The sequence below is a fragment of the Hermetia illucens genome, chromosome 3, assembly GCF_905115235.1.
Source record: "Hermetia illucens chromosome 3, iHerIll2.2.curated.20191125, whole genome shotgun sequence".
NCBI lineage: Eukaryota > Metazoa > Arthropoda > Insecta > Diptera > Stratiomyidae > Hermetia > Hermetia illucens.
This window is the reverse complement of record NC_051851.1, coordinates 159,780,208-159,791,239: the sequence shown is the minus strand read 5'-3', so window position 1 is coordinate 159,791,239 and position 11,032 is coordinate 159,780,208.

Here is an 11,032-nt window from a genome sequence, read left to right as displayed (position 1 = left end):
ATCTGTCCCTAAGAAATATATGCACGAAGCAATGACATTTCTGGGAACTGGCTTTGTAAAGGCCAAATTCAAAGATGTCCGCCTGTTACGCTCCTCCTAATGCTGCAATACCACAGCCCTAAAATAATTGGCTGCAATCTCATGCATGGGCCTTGGAGGACCGTTTGCAAAGCTGAACATTATATTAGCCAAAATTAGATGGCTACCCTCATAAATAGGAATAAGGCTCGATCAATGATCGTTGGCAAGGGAGATGGTCTGGTGAGTGAGGAATACTTCCCCCATAATGACGATCAAACTAGTCTTTCTAGACAATGGAAATGGAAAACGCGACATTCGAAGACATAATAAAAGTCAAGAAACTAGGATAGTCCAGCTATTTCATTGACTTTTCTAGAAGAAGACATTCCTGGTGACTCAAGAAGAAAGTCACGACCCGAAGAGAACGATGCTGGAATAGGTAAATCAGTTGTGCAATCGTGTAACTGAGGCATGTGTGTTCCACAATAGCAAACCAAACTATTGGTCGAATTGGGAAATCTCGACACTAAGATCACCTTATCTGCCAGCGAAGAAACTTTGCCAAAAGGCAAGAGGACGCGAAAAACCAGAAGCTGAAGTAACAATATCGGATAGGATAGGATAACAAGAGTTCGGGATTGGACGGGATCCTGAACAAACTCCTCAAGTTAGTTGTTAAAACTAGGCGCAAATGGTTATAATAATAACCATATCCGTATTAGATCAGGGCTTTGAAATGTGTTAGAGCACTTCATTCAAGACCATAGCGGTATACTACAGTAACACTCTAGGAGGCAATGTGGTCAGCATTGCGCTCGCCCGAGATTATTACCCTGATTTGATGCAGATACTAAGTGAGGTGAGATTTGAACTGCGACCTTCCGTACGGCAGCCTTGTGCTCTAACCATTCGGCTATCCCGAAGTTACACTTTTCATAACATCCTATCTGTCTTTTACACACCGGTGGAAGGCTGTTGAAAAGAGTGTTTGTTTCCATCACCATCCCTATCCTATCCATCCCTATCACCATCACGATCGGTTCTAAGGCAGGGCGATAAGTAGACACCACTCACAAAGCTTCCCATCTCTGCACTTGAGCAAGGCTGAAACTATGAGCAATCATCAATCCGCTTACTCGTCGCATACCAGGTCTGCTTTGCACCTGTTGAACATTGCGTCCAGCAACAAGTGCCGCAACGTCGTCTACACGACCGACCAGGCGCAGCTCTTCTGACATGCCGGCGGAATCTTGGCCCTCTTCTGGCCCTCTAGCGCCTCATAGAGCAGGGAGCGATCTTTCTGATAATTCCTCAATATCCGCAAGAGATAGTTCGGTATCGATCCCTGTCGGAAGAAAAAACAGAGGCGGTCCTTATTACCAATTGCAGGACGATATTGAAATCCGGGTTAGTAATCACAAGGCCATTTCAAAACTGGCTATAAGCGCACTTCGACTACACACGAGTGAAAACAACAAAACCTGGATTATCTTTAGCCAGGATGATCGCAGACTACTTGCAGCAGGGATGGTAACGTCCGTCCGCTCCTGTTTACGCGAGAGTATTTGACACCACTATGAACTAGAAGAGGTTCAGTTCAGCATACCGGCCAATCGCTATGAGTGCATTAAAAGAAGCGAAGACACGGAGAATTGAATTATGACCCAACACAATTCCTTATAAGGCACAGTGGGTATAGGATTGGACGAGAATTCCGACTGTCTCGAATACGCTGCTTTCCCCAAAGGCCCGGTGCATGGTGTCGAAGATAAGTAGATGAAAAAAAAGAAGGTTACACAAATCCTTCAAATTAGCAATCGGCGACATTTGGATGAGTATTTGCACGTAATATATGCATATATTATTCGTGAATATCCACCTTCGGCTAATATTAAAAAAGTCTCGAATTTGCAATAAAAGTGAGAACTTTGACCTATTATAACTGTGTTAGTAATAGTGTGATTTCCACCAAACTTGGTAGGATCATGCTCTATGCTATAGGCTACTTTGCTGCATTTCCTGGTGCTAGGATGAACTTAAGGGAGATTCTGCAGCCAATTACTGAAAATTCTAGTAATATTCTATTATTAACTTTATTTGAACAGATATCGGTATGGAGAGTATTTCGAAACCCCTCGATCTTTATGCTTCTATAAGGAATTTAACAAACTTATCATATACTCGAACTAATTTCAAGTTACCCGCTTAAGTCTTTTGTTTTCATAACGTTAACTTTCTCTAAATCAATTTTTTTCTTCTGCTCGCTAAGTGACCCAGTATCCATTGCGTCCCATCTGAACTAATATATTAGCATAGATGATACAGGCTACGATTCAATCGATTCAGTAAACTCAAATGTCCTCAACTATAGTAATAGGAGAAGCATAGGAAAATATTAAAATTGTACCTAACTGGTTGGACATATGAACCGATACCTGTTTCAGTTCTTCGGAGTCATATAAAACCTGCTTAAATACGTCAGCAGAGATAGGGGGAGAGCAGGCATCTGTCAATATCGAAATTTACTTTTATAATAAATTCGAAACATTACCTTGAACTAAAGTCGTCATTTAAGTTTGCAGATCAAGTTAAAATAAGTCTTGGCAGAACATCAGCTAGATTGTCTGTTGACTTTACATGCCACCTCTGGTATTTTCTCGACAATGGATGAATTATGGCAAAGGCTGGGAGTACTTCACTTTGGAAGTCCATCCACAAATAGGAAGTAGCTCCTGTAATCTTGAGATCTGTCTTTATACGGGATACTAACTCTGCAGCTAGTATCGCAATACAATCGTGACACTCCAGAGATCTCACCTCGGCACTCCTTGAGCAATCCCATATATTGTGTCCTGGGATCTCCACCTTATCTAGCATCTGTAATATGTGCGCCACCTTATCTGCACTTCAAAAGCAAGAATTGCATTTTAGTGACATTTAATTGGCCACAGTGTCTGCAGTCTATCAACCATTATAGGTGTGCAGCCTAGTGGATTAAAAATCCATAATATATCCTAGGGTAGTACTCTTAGTTGTCCCGCGCTGTTCAAAGGAGGATTCGTCTTATTTTGAAATAAGTCAGATTTCGGAAACCAGATCAGTCATAGTTTTAATGTGTATAAATGCTTCATTATTGCCTTTATTCAACAACACCTCCAAATCCTCAGATGGTTTTCCTGTAGTGGATTTTTAAGATTAAAACTCTTTTTCTGAAACTTTGAACCTTTCTCCTTGGGAAGGCCCCTAATTGTTTCTGGATTTCCTTCGCACTTCAAAGACTTGCACAAACGAAGATTCTGTGGCGTATTCAAATGCGAGTTTCCAAAGGTACCTATTAGATAAATTGAGTGTGTTTGAAATTCCATAAGCTGCAGTGCAAATCCCATAAGATTCCTTCAACAAATCATCCATTCTGGACACGTCTGGAGTGACTTTCGCGATACCGTCGTAACCGACTGCATATGACAGAAAAGTTTATGCTTTAGCGCGTCCAGAATTTTAACTACGAGCGTTTCACTGGGGATGGCATAGTTTCTTTCCCTCTGCACTTTATTTCTCACCCATCTGCTGGTATTGCCAGTGCTGATCTGAATCAGTCTAGCAATGTCGTGCCTTAGTGAGTCACGCCGATGTTCCAGACGAATTTTCCATGGTTGATCTCTTCGGAAAACTCAAACCAATGACGCGAAAGCGATTCTTCTGGCCGTGCAATCTGACAGCCGTAACTGCACCACAATACACGAGTGATTGTAGTTACCGGAGCGACATATCAGCACACAGGCAAAGAATAGTGCTCTCGGAGTTGCTGGATATGCAAAGAGCCTGGGAATACCTGGTCTATGCAAAGGATACATATCCGAAAGTTCTTTACACGCTCTTTGGAATTCGTCCCGAACCTCAGTTGAAACCTCAGCTGGACGGTGGAGAAGAGTGCTTCGGCGAATACTGAAACTATTGCCTGCAGTGCGGCGTGGTATTGTTGATGCCGCCACCTCTGTCCCCATCGACTCTCGGTCACCAGTTTCCCCAGTGACCTCAAGTCGAACACGCTTCCTGATGGTAGCCGGGATTGTGTTCCTGCAGGTAATAAAGCGGTATTGGTTTGCGACTCACCGCACAGTGCATGAATTGCAGGAAACGCTCGACGAATCTCTGGTGCAACAAGAGGTGGTAAAGTGTTATACCCGCCCCGCCGTTATTTCATAGTAGGAGCGGATGATCAACAGGTTCATTTCTTCAGTCCATTTCATCCGCTGCCTACGCAAACCTGCTGAAGTGGTCGCCACAGATTGCAGTCCCACGACTAACGGTTTCGACGCTTGCTGCCCATTACGGGAGCCCGACACCGTCTCCAAGTCAGACGACTTCCGCCGATTATCCGTACTAGACTTTAAAATTCTCCTTCTTCTCGTATTTTGTGATGCGCTTTATGCCTGGCTGCTAGGTGTGGTGATAGCTTCCTAAGTCAATAATTTGCAAGTTCCTGTACTTTCCTTACCTACTCCCTGAGGCCTGCGGTGGCGTACAGCTATTCAGACTGAAGTCATCCATCCCTCCTCCTTTCACAACTGTGCTTGGGACCGGCTACGGCAGAGTTATTGAATCTCTCCGCTTTCTTCCAGAATATTATAAATTAAAATGAATTCGGGATAAATTCTTTTTAATTTGAAGACCTCCTCTTTCCCTAATCCCCTCTTCAACCCTTCTTCAACCAATTATATTGAGGAGAAGAGGCAGTGAGGAAACCCGCGCCTCACAACACATTTGAGGCAGGGGAAACATCGGTCGAGGATGCGATCGGTCGTGGATCCTCCTTTTCGATCACGGCACTCGGATCCGAAGTCTTACAACTCTACATGCGCAATCGAGTCATTATTGTTTTTTTATTTTCATTCCCACTTAGCTTGCATGATGTTTGCTATTTATTCGGTTTATTCTTCAGGATCCGGTGCCGACCTACGCATCGGAAAGGATTCGTAAATTTTTGCGAAATGACACGTGAGAGATTGAAGTATTCGAAGGACCCCCCCATATTTCCGAGCCTAGCTAGCACAGAGGTGTGCAAGCACGTGTCGACCAGGCACTTCGATGGCGCTTCAATATTTGCGAACGGACTTTCGCTGTCAATTTCTCCATCTTTGTAGTTTTTTGAGAAAGCTCTCCCCTCTTGGCCATCTCCAAACCACTCAGGACGGTCTTTTGGCCGTCATCAATGCAATTTCTTCATTACAGACTTCAAAATCAGTGTCCGATATTGAGAGAATATAATTTCATTACGGGTGCTCTATAGATGATAGCTAGAATTTTTTTCCGTAATCTAATCAGTTGTTTTCCAGTTATTGGTAGTCGACATAATTAGCACCGACGACAGAATTGCTTAGAGAAGTGATCAAAGTAAACATGTTTGAATCTATAGATATTTTTAACATTTTGTTGATGTTATGGAAATGAATCAGGCTCCACTTCCTAATAGGATTTTCTTTACTTAAAATCAATTTTCCGAAGAAATTTCTCCTCCCTCATTGGTAGAATATTCTCCTTTGCTCACAAAGAATCCCTGGTCTATTTTTTTCTCTGGATGTAGATATATTCTTTCTCGAATCAATATATATCTTTTCTAATTGTTTCAGTTTACCGCTGAGTTCCTTCATTTGGGACCTATAAGCTATGAGCCATATCCCTTACCAACTAGAACCTCATTATTCTTTAACCTGTTCATGTTGTGTCCTTTTTTAGGGATATATTTACATAATATCTGGGCTTAATGATGAAGGAGCCTTTTGCCGATTTGAAAGCAAATTTGTCAAACGAAAGTGCGTACTAATTTCACTAAATAATGCCTGGGGTCTTCTGGGATTTGTATTTCAGCAAAGTTTCTCCATCAAATGCTGATCTATTAACGCCAATTTGCGATGGTCATGAGAAGAATACAGATAGCATAGTAGCTTATATATTGTTCATAAATTTAGCAGGGGTTGATTCATTTGGCATAAAATTATATGGTGAAATTGCCAAGTCATCGAACCATCACAACTGGCAAGCCCTCATCAAACTTGCTGGGAAATCCTTTGCGGTTACAGTATTGGCAGTTATTGCAACTTACTCGCTGAAAACAAATTGTCTTTTATTAAATCTATACGGTTACATAAAAAGCCGATAGAATATTAATGTTGTTTATATTATGTAGTATTCAGAAGCTATTCCCAAATAGTAAAAATCTAGAGCTCAGGAAAATCCATACCAGTCTCAGCTCCGTATTTTGCCACATAGGATAGCTCAATAAATGTTCAAAGGAATGAAATGACTGCTCATCGACTAACTGAATGTGATAACACCAAAAATTTTGTACGTCTGGAATTTTGAATCAACCGTGCATGCGTCAGTTTCACCTGATTAAATAGGCGTTTGACTTCACACTCCATTCCACGTCAGACTCCATATTTCTTTGAGTAACGTTTCTTTACTAGACTAATGACCTTTACAAAGATATTGTTTCCTGTTTCTCACTGATAATGTAATTAACATAAATTTCTCTTAATTGCATTGGGACCTGTCATATTACAATAAATTCCAGCACACTCAACCCCGGATCTTCACTAATAGACTAATATCCTCAAAAAATCAACAATAAAATCAGAACGATCGAATCTGAATAACATGTTTTCGTGTAATACGATACCGTCGTTGTAAAATCCGTTTCGATTCGGCTTTTATTGAAATTTCAATAATCTGCCAAGATATCGATTCGATTTATTGAAAATAATTTTTATTTATTGTTTGATTAAAAATATAAAAGGCGATACAAAAAAGCAACAAACAAAAATCTTCCGGGGTTATTCCTACCGTCGTGGTCCCGAAATATTAGTAGCAAGAATCAATTCTTTTATCGACTCATTTGATATTCTTTTGTTTCTCGCTATTGTTTTTGCGAAACGGATTAGTCTCCGGATTTTCCAAATTACGGAAAGAAAAACAATAAAAGCAAAAGAATATAATTTATGTAAGTGTCTTGTAGTGCTTACATAAGACCGGAGTCATCAACACCAGCGATAGATTCAGTGTCGGATAACACGACATTTACTCAAGCTTGCCCACTAGTGTAGGTTCCTGTAAGGACCTCTTCTCGGAAACTCCACTAAATCTTCCAGTCGACGCAGACCGCACAATACAAAACGTGTTCCAATGTCCATAAAAACCCCATCTCGACTTTGGTCACAATGACTCAAGGTGTTGTAGAAAAAGCAGAAGTTGAAATTATACTACTATGGCTGTCAATTAGTAAACAAAAAATCAAACTCAATGGTAACAATATTCTAGTAGTCGAGTCCAGGTTATTTATTATAGTGGATCACAAAAACAAATTTGCATTCATTTGTTTGAACTTTTGAATTTGTTCGGTGATGAAAGAGGCAAACCTGATTCTTTTGGAAGCACTAGTCAAACGGAAAGTACAAATCATCGAAATGCTACTAAATGCGATTTCATATGTCCGTTTTTAAGTGATTATTTTGAAAATTTCGTGTTCTTCAGTAAAAAAAACTTGTTAGGTTTGGATTATTTCTAGATCAATCCTATAAGAAAATATAAGTATTTACGGGATCTCTTAAAAAGATACAAACACTCGACTTTCATCTTTATGGCAATAAAGGCAGTCCAAACATATGAACTAATTCTAATAATTTTCATATTTCCATCTTAAACAAAACACAGGAAGGCATTTAAAAATTTCAAGTTACTCGCTTAAATCTTTTGCTTAACAACACTTATTCAAGTGACTTCTGAGATACATAAGACACGCTTTACAAAATTAAAATTAGTCGCCTAAATCTTTTGTTTAACTTTTATTCATCATCATGTTCAACTGGGCAAAAACCGGTATCCGGTCTATACTCGCCTTGGTGATGAACTCCTTTCATTCCGATACGCCGAGGTCCACCAATTCCATATCCCTAAAAGTTGCCTGGCGACCTGGGCTACGCCATGGGCCCATTTCAAGCAAGGTCTGCCACGTCTTCTTTTTCTACCATAGATATCGACCTTATAGATTATCCGGAATGATCCATCCTCACCTATACAGTTTAAGTGATCTGCCAACTGGAACCTATTGAACCGCCACCACCACAACCAGACAGTAATAACGCTTATAGATTTCGTCATTATATAGGCTATGGGGGTCAAAGATTTTTCGAAGGATTATTCTCTAGAACGGGGCGAACAGTTTGCAATTTTTCTTGCCAAGAAATGAATTCTCCAAGGAATAAATGAGGACTAACAAGATCATTGTCTTGTGCAGTGAGAGCTTTGATCCTATGGTGAGAAGTTTCGAACGAAATAGTTTTTGCCCGCTGAAAAAGGCTCTGTTGCCTCTGCTGACTTTATAATCCTCTTATAAACTAGTGACAGAAAACCCAACTGCCAATAATGGCCTCTCAAAAGTATATAAATGTTTCAGGGAAGAAATGGTTTCGCGGTTTATGCCACCAATGCAGCAACAACAAAAGAAGCCACGAATTGTGCTGTGTTTTCAACATCTCTCCGTATAAAGGTAGGCTAAAGAATGAGAGTAATGACGGTCCTCTCTGCGGGACTCATGGGTATCAAGCAGGCTACACTGCTGGCCAAAGATGGAACTCAGAAGAAAGTAGTCATTATAACGGACTTTCAGAAATTCTGCTCCATGCTCAAAAACCAAAAGACGAACCATCCAATCATATGGGAGATCGTCGGCAAAATTGAACGTTCGAACATCCAAGAGATAAAAGTCATCTACCTAAATAGAATCGTGCACTATGCGACTAAAGGGGCCATCTATAGTGGGTCCCATCTAACAAACACGCTTACTGAGAATGATATAATATGTCACATTCAAAACAGGATTAACGAGAACTGTACACCATTCTTTGTTATATCTGCACCTTACATATCTCACTAGTGAAAAGCAACATACTCCTCACTTCACATCCATCCTCTCATAAACCAAACAAGAGACCAGAGACTAGCCATTTTTCATCTTCACGTGTGGTTATCGTAAGCCGGACCAGGGAACTTAGCTCTTTCTGATGTAGCTTACCGAGACATCTTGGTGCAGCTAAAAACACAACAACAACAAAGTCTTCTAATAACCATGCGCGAATTTCATCGCTTTTCTGATTTTCGTCCCTTGCTTGGTCTAGATGATGGTAGACTCCACATCTCGGGGTGTTCTTCGCATAATGTCATTATCATTAACCTCTCGCATTCACAACAGAATCACGGATCACTTTTTCCACAACCGGATTAGACCGTTGTAGACTATCCACATGGTCTAGAGAGGGAACCTGCCGCTTTTATCTGGCCTCACACATTGGTCAAGGTCAGTCCAGTCAGTTTTTAGTCGGTCGTGATACCAAATTATCCCATACCCGTGTAGGCGGCCTTCAAATCGACGAAGAGATGGTGCAACTGTTGGTAATGTTTCAACAACTTTTCCATTGATTGCGACGGAAAGGAGTTGGACGTCTCCATATTTAACCAATTCAACTGTAATTCAACCAGCTCGGCTGCCCGGACTGTTTCTTCTACGCTTGGTGGTAGCAGCATTTGTCTCTCCATCCACTTCGTGCACCACCATAATTCGCAGTCCGTCGCTCTTGGTAGTTTTGTGTAGGCCTGAATGCGGGTTTCGCCCTTACTTAAATACTAAACTCCCCAAGCATGATTTTGATATCATACCAGAGGCAGGTTTCGAGGACTTGTTCAACTACCTTGTAGGAAGTATCCTTCTCTGATGTGAACGTTAAAGAAGCTTACGTTTTCAAGTCCGACAACAGCACGTTTCATTTTTTGGCCCACACTCCGAGCACATGGTTTACCGCACCGCGGGTCGACAAAATGGCCAAAAATGCAAAATCATCAAATTACGCGGTTCTCGATCGAAAGGGAACGTGGGCCAGATTCCGGACATTCAAGAATTTTCACGCTACTGTGTAGCAAACGCAGCGTGGAAAATCCTCCGCCGGAGAGGTTGCTGAAATCCAAGGATGTTAAAAATTTCAACGAACCCTGGATCGATAAAATGGCCCAAACTACAAAATCGTCGATTCCCGTAGGTCATAAACTGGTCAAAAGGGCAGCCCGCCCAAATTCCGGAATTGCAACAATTTTCACGTTACGAAACCGGTAACGCGAGATATCCCTAAAAATCCGGCCCCGGGGCCTGGCTGAAATTCCAGGAAAATTGAAAATTTACAGGACCTCCAGGTTGATAAAATGGCCAAAAATGCAAAATCCACCCGATTCCCATGGGTGATGCCTTGATAGAAAAGGGTAAACGCCAAATATCGCGTTAAAACAGCCCCCGGGGAGACTAGCCAAAACCCAAGAAGATTGATCCCCAGGTCGTCAGATTCCCACAGTTGATACTTTGACCGAAACCCAATAACTTTCACGTCGCGGAAAATCCGCTCCCAGAAAAGGTGGCCAAAATCCGAAAAAACTGAAAATTTACACGACCCCCGGGTCGGCAAAATAGCCAAGAATGAAAAATCGGGGGATTCCTGTGGTAATGCATTGATCGAAAGGGGAGGCGTCCCAGATTCCGGAACAGCAAGAATTTTCTCTCTGCGTGCTGAAAACACGCGTAAAATTTTCCCCCGGCAAGCCTAACCAAAATCCAAGAAAATTGAAAATTTGCACGACCCTCGGGTCGATAAAATGGTCAAAAATGCAACATCGTCGGATTCCCTGGGTGAGACCCTGATCGAAAGAGAAGGCGGCCCCAATTCCGGAAATTAAAAAATGTTCACGCTACGGTACTACGATGCCGGTAACGCGAGATCTCCCAAAAAAAATCTGTAACCGAGGGCCTGGCCGAGATCCAGGAAAAATAAAAATTCCACGACCCCCGGGTCAACAAAATGGCCAAAGAAGGAAAATCATCGGATTCCTGTGGCGATATCTGGTATCTATCGCGTTAAAGCAGCCCGTCGGGATACTAGCCGAAAACCAAGAAGATTGACCGCTGGATTGACAA